General features: G+C 44.5%; 1 pseudogene; it reads left to right on the top strand.

The window, feature by feature from the left end:
- The first annotated feature begins 242 nt into the window (after nt 1-242).
- LOC138854193 (uncharacterized) lies at nt 243-6524 on the top strand (annotated as a pseudogene).
- Nucleotides 6525-6975: the final 451 nt, after the last annotated feature.

Here is a 6975-nt window from a genome sequence, read left to right as displayed (position 1 = left end):
GAATAACTTGTACATTGTGGTATGCCACCTAGACGAGTCAGACGTCTGGTGTCGGCATATACTTGTATAACCTACCTAAATTGTCCCTACAACGTTGTTGGCAAATTGCTCTTTCCATTGGCATTAATTACGAACGCACTCTCACAGCTGCGCAACTGCGTTCATTGATTACTGACAAACTTCGAGAAGAAGAGATGGCACATCAGACTCCTCCCTTTACGGGAGCTAGGGCAAAAACTACTATGTTCTCGCAGGAGGAAGATGATATATCAACTGAGCAAAATAGTCAGTCTAGTGCAGCAGGGTTGTCTCAAGGTGAATCAGCGGCGTTGGCACTTGAGCTTGCAAAAATCAATCTTGAGCAGACTAGGGAACAGAGAGCATTTGCAAAAGAAGAATTTGATAGGGAAAGAGAAAGTAGGCAGTTTTCGCATTCTGTAAATGATTTTAGTTTACAGAAAGCAGTAAGGTTGTTCCCCGCTTCAATGAGGCCGAACCAGAACAATTTTTCGAAAGCTTCGAAAATCAGGCTCGAGCCTTCAGGTGGCCGGAACAGCATTGGGCATCGTTGGTTCACACAGCATTGTTTGGTAAGGCACAGGAATTTACGTCAGTGTTAAATGACGCTAAATTTTCTGATTATCAAGTAGTGAAAACCACAGTTTTGGGAGCATATACATGTACCCCAGCTAAGTACAAGAAATTATTTAAATTAGGCAAGCGACAGCTTGGTCAATCCCTGGTTGATTTTGTGCGACAGCAGACCAAAGTTTTTACCAGCTGGTATAAAGCAAGTGGTGTCGCCACTTTTGAGGATCTGGTGCAGCTTATTCTGATTGACAACCTGCTGGAGTCTGTGGGACCAGAGGTTCGAGTCTTTCTGCAGGATCGTGGCTTAACCACTTCATTGGAGGCAGGCAGGTTGGCTGATACCTTCGAAACTAACCGCTCCTTGTCCGAGCGGTCCCGTCTCTCTTTTCAACAGCCTGGCATGAGCAGAGATCGTCAACCTTGGAGAATGAAGTGCCAGCCCGAGGGAGAACGTCTACGTCAGCCAACTAAGTCACCTGGTGAGCCACGCTTCTCAATTTATGATCCACCTGCTGAGAGACAAACTACTCAACATAGTGCATCTCGACAATAGTATTCAGAGAGACACCAGCCAGAACGACACCAGTTGCAACGTCAGCAGAGAGTAAAGGGCAAGCCTGTCGTCTGCTTCCTCTGTAACAAAGTAGGTCACATCCGTCCCAACTGCCCCCACAAACCCCAACCCATTGGGAAAATCTTTAATATCCCTAGTAACATGTCCCCGAGAGAAGTAGAAAAAGGGATTGCCCCTTATTATTGTAAGAGTCTTATTTCCCTTCAGGAAAACTCAGAAACAACTGAAGTCAAAACCTTTAGAGATACTGGAGCATATTGCTCACTTATAAGAGAGGGAATATTACCCCTTTCAAAGAACACTTCTTTGACTTCCTCTGTTTTATTGGAAGCATTTGGAGGAGCTATATATTCTGTCCCTTTGCATAAAATTTATGTACAGTGCAAATATTACACTGGGTACTTGACTGTAGGTGTATCCGAAGGATTCCCCATGAAAGATGCCATGTTATTACTGGGTAATAACATTACTACTGCTAGTGTGTGTCCTGAACCTATAATGATTAATTCTTCTCCGGTGTTGGCCATAACTCGGGCAACCTCCCGAGGGTTGTCTGGCGAGAATGTTGACCTATCCTTGGACGACTCCGATCTCGGAATAGCCACTTTGTTTTACGAGGAAAACTGGCCAGAGCCTCGTAGATAAAGTGAACAGACCCCGATTAAGCCTTCCTATTCCCAGATTGCAGGATTGCCACATATCTCTGTTTCCATGCCCGAGGGACTGTCCTTCCGGGAGGAACAACGAAAGGACCCTTCTTTAAATTTCGCTTTTCAGGCAGCCATGGGTAAATCCTCTTTGGATCATCCGGTCAAGTATGAACTTAAAAACGATTATTTGATCTGCACTGAGACTGGTAAGGAGATAGAGGGCCGGCAATTGTCTGACAGGTTAGTGGTTCCAACAAAGTTTAGACCTCAAATATTGAATATAGCTCATAATACTTCATTAGGAGGTCACTTAGGAATTACAAAAACCTTGTATAGAATCACAAAAGAATTTTATTGGCCAAAATTAAAGCAGGATGTGAAGAATCATATCCGGTGTTGCCGAGAATGTCAGCAAGTAGGGAAACCTGGACATTCCATTAAACCTGCACCTCTCCAACCTATACCTGCTGATGGAGAACCTTTTGCAGATTTAATTATAGATTGTGTAGGTCCACTACCTAGGTCAAAGTCGGGAAATCAGTATTTATTTACCATTATGGATAGAGTAGATATCCTGAAGCAATTCACATGCGCAGTATTAATACTGAAGCTATTCTCAAAGCTTTAATTTATTTCTTGTTTTGGCATTCCTAAAACTATTCAAAGTGATCAAGGTACTAACTTCACTGCCAAAGCATTTAGGGAAGCATTAACTAGGTTAAGGATAATCCACAACTTATCCACTGCCTATCATCTTCAGTCCCAAGCCGCCTTGGAAAAATTCCATCAGACGTTAAAAACCATGATGAGAACTTTTTGCATGCATTTTCCTACAGACTGGGATGAATCACTATCTTTGTTGCTGTTCTCAGTGCGAGAAACGGTGCAAGAGTCTATCGGGTATAGTCCGTTTGAGCTGATCTTTGGGCACAATGTACGAGGTCCTCTTCGGGTGCTCAAAGAAGGATGGATGGGAGAAGACGTTAGCTCAACACTCTACAACCCGTCTTCAAGGTTGCAGGTGGCACGTCAGTTAGCCAAGGCTAACCTAAAGACAGCTCAAAATAAGATGAAACAGAGGTATGACAGAAGTGCACAATTCCGCTCCTTCCATCCAGGAGACAAGGTGTTGGTGCAGGAACCTATACCTGGCCACACCTTGAAAGCTAGATTTACGGGACCTATGCAAATTGTAAGTAAATTATCTGATGTAAATTATGTGGTAGCTCCCATTGATAAGACCTCAAAAACTAAAACTTACCACATTAATCAATTAAAATCTTTTCATACACCAGATAAAGTCCCAGTAATGCCCTCTTCCTCTGTCCTCTTCCTCTGAGGACGACTCTGATTCTTTGCACTCTGTTTCTGAAATTAATGTTAAACTTTCAAATTCTGTCCTCCTCAAGGACTCTAGCCCTTTAATGGAGAGACTATCTGAAACGCAAGCAACAAGTTTAACTGAGCTTCTACAGTCATACCCTAATATTTTTTCGGATGTGCCGAAAAAATGTACGTTAGGTTATCATGATGTAGATGTGGGAAACTCTAAACCTATTAAACTCTCCCCCTACAGAGCTAATCCTGAAAAGCAGAGGCTACTTCAGCAGGAAGTAGAATTTCTGTTAGAGCATGGGTTAGTGGAGGAGTCATCTAGTACATGGGCTTCACCGTGCATCCTTGTTAAAAAGATGATGGAGGGTTTCGTATGTGTACAGACTACCGTAAGGTGAATGAGGTCACAATCACAGATGCTTACCCTCTTCCTCGTCTGGATGACGTAATTGACTTTGTGGGTAAGGCTACTTTTGTGTCCAAGTTAGATCTCCTTAAAGGTTACTATCAGGTACCTTTGACGGACAAGGCGAAGGAAATCTCTGCCTTCGTAATTCCAGGAGGTCATTATCAATACACAGTTACCCCTTTCGGAATGAAAAACTCCCCCTCTTCATTCCAGAAACTTATCCATCAGGCTATTAAAGGACTTGAAGGCACGGCAGCGTACCTGGATGATATTGTTGTGGTGTCTGATACTTGGGATCAACACCTACTTAGACTTAAGTATTTTTTTGAGACCTTTCAGAGTTCCCATTTAACTGTTAATTTATCTAAATCTTCCTTTGGCCAGGCCGCTGTCACTTTTCTAGGCCATGAAGTAGGTAGTGGTAAAGTTGCTCCTTAACTTGCTATAGTTCTTGCTATTAAAGATTATCCAGTTCCTCATGATAGGAAATCTCTTCAACGTTTCCTAGGCATGATAGGATTTTAAAGAAGATTCTGTAAGAATTTCTCAGATATTGTAGCCCCTCTTACCTCTCTTACCAGTCATAAAGTTCCCTTTAATTGGACCCCAGAATGTCAAAATGCTTTTGATAAAGCAAAAAGATTATTGCGTATTGCACCCATTCTTTTGTCTCCAGACTTCTCCAAACCTTTTTTCATTACAGGTTGATGCTTGTGAGTCTGGGGTTGGGGCAGCTCTATTGCAAAACGAGAACGAGGAGTTGCAGCCTGTAGCCTACTTCTCTGCCAAATTCCAGCCGCATCAGAGGGCTTACTCTACCATTGAAAAAGAAGCCCTCGCGCTGGTACTGGCTTTGGAGCATTTCGATGTTTATGTGGGCCAGACATCGCGGGTGGTCACCGTCTACAGTGATCACAATCCTCTAGTATATCTCCAAGCCATGAAGAACCACAACACACCGCTCATGAAACCAACCAAACCATACCCCGGCCGGGATTGAACCCGTGTCATTACGATTTCGTGAGTCATCGAGACAACGCTCATGCGTTGGGCTTTAAGGCTGCAATCTTACTCTCTCAGAATTAAATATATTGCCGGCAAAGAAAATATGTTGGCAGACTCTTTATCTAGAGTCTAACTATATTATGTAATTATGTATATTAGGTTAGGATGTTAGGTTATTTGTGGTAACCCCTTTCATGCTCTTTTTTTTTATCCCCTGGTGTGGGGTTTTTTTTTTAGTGAGGGGATACGGGCTACCGTCCGCCTGTATCTTGGACCTAAGCTAGCGCGACTGTTTGCTGTCTCGCTTTAAGTTTAGGGTTTGGCTTTTTGCCACGAGAAAAGCTGAGCTCTATCTAAGAGTTGGATGGTTGAAAGGAAAGGCGGTCCCATTATTTTGTGCCATGGCGGCACGGTTACCGCTGGGAGGTGACAGCCTAATCCTGAGCCTTCTCGGGGTGGGGGTGTGGCATGCAAAGAGTACGTAACCTTTATTCGGCGCATGTACACACCCTCATTTACAGGCTATCTCCCCCAATCAGCGAACCAGGTGACTGAGAGTTGACGATGGGGCCCCGTCGTTCAACTAGTAACCAGGTTCCAGCCAATAAGAAGACGGTTTTGGCAATCGCAGAGGTTATGTTTGTACCTCTCTCCTGTCTGCCCTTGTCATTCCCATTCTAGAGCTGGTTGAAGCACGGTCTGCTCTCTTGTGGCTTCTGTTCTGCCTTGCTTATCGTGGAGTGCACTAATACCTATCACTGTACATAGTGTATATAGTGTACATATTGCTGTTCTAAATTGGTGAAGGATAATATAAGTCAAAACTTTTCTGCTGTGTTTATTTTGCTCCCTTTACACCCAGGATAACAGGCCATTTGGACTCCTGGATTGTAATACCTAGAACCACCACAACCACAACACACAGAACCACCACTACACCCTAAGGCACCACCACCACTTCTCCCACAACCACCCCCCACTACACCCAGAACCACCACCTAAACTACACTGAGATCCACCACAACCACTACACCCAGAATTACCGCCAAAATACCCAGAACTAGTACCACTACACCCAGAACCACCAACACTACACCCAGAACTACCATCACTGCACCCAGAATCACCACCACCACTAAACCCAGAACCACCACCACTACACCCAGAACCACCACCAGTACACCTAGAACTACCACCACGACTACACTCAGAACTATCACAACCACTACACCCAGAACCACTGCAATCGCTACACCCAGAACTATAACCACAACCAGAACCACCACCACCTCTACACCCAGAACCACCACAATCGCTACACCGCAACGAGAACACACAGAACCACCACAAAACCTTAACCACTATACCCAGAACCACCACCAGCACCTCACCCAGAACCACCACCAGCACTACACCCAGAACCTCCACAATCACTACACCCAGAACCACCACCACCAAAACACACAGAACTACCACTACACCCAGAACCACTACCACCACAACACACAGAACAACTACACCCAGAACCACGACCACCATTACATCCAGAACCACCACTACTACACTCAGAAGCACCACCACTACTACACACAGAACCACCACCACCACTGCACCCAGAAGCATCTCCACTACACGAAGAGCGATCAGCGCCACTATTCCCAGAACCACCACTGCACCAAGAACCACCACCACTACTCCCAGAACCAATAGCACTACTGCACACAAATTCACTACCACCACTACACACAGAACCACCATCTCTACTACACCCAGAACCACAACCACTATACGCAAAATCACTACTACCAGTACACATAGAACCTCCAACACCACTACACTCAGAACCACCATCGTCACTACAACCAGAACCAGAACCATTACACCTAGAACCACCACCAGCACTACACCCAGAACCACTACAACCGCTTCACCCACAACCATCAAAACACAGAACCGTTAGTACATCTAGAACCGCAGACACCAGAACACACAGAAACACCACAACACCCAGAACCACAACCACCACTACACCAAGAACCACAACCACCACAACACACAGAACTAATACTACACATAGAACCGCCATCATCACTACACCCAGAACCATCACCAGCACTACAACCAGAGTCATCACCGCCACTACATCGGGAGCCATCACCACCACTTGTTACAAAAAACGCGATTCTAAAAGCTTAGAGATCTTCAGTGAGTACTAGAAAGGACTGCCCTTCTAGCATCCAGCCTGTTACTGGGTTTTCGTAACAAGTAGTCAGTATCCTTGTCCAATTATCCATTAGAATTCAGTATGATTCAGTAGTGCTTCAGGATTACAACTGGTAGGCTACTAACTAGAGAAATTAAAATTTAATAAATTTATTAATTAAGTTGTCTAGGCGTACATCAAATTAAAT

Source organism: Cherax quadricarinatus, chromosome 52 (genome assembly GCF_038502225.1).
Source record: "Cherax quadricarinatus isolate ZL_2023a chromosome 52, ASM3850222v1, whole genome shotgun sequence".
Taxonomy (NCBI): domain Eukaryota; kingdom Metazoa; phylum Arthropoda; class Malacostraca; order Decapoda; family Parastacidae; genus Cherax; species Cherax quadricarinatus.
The sequence above is the reverse complement of the archived record's forward strand: the minus strand, read 5'-3'. Positions and strand labels throughout refer to the sequence as shown.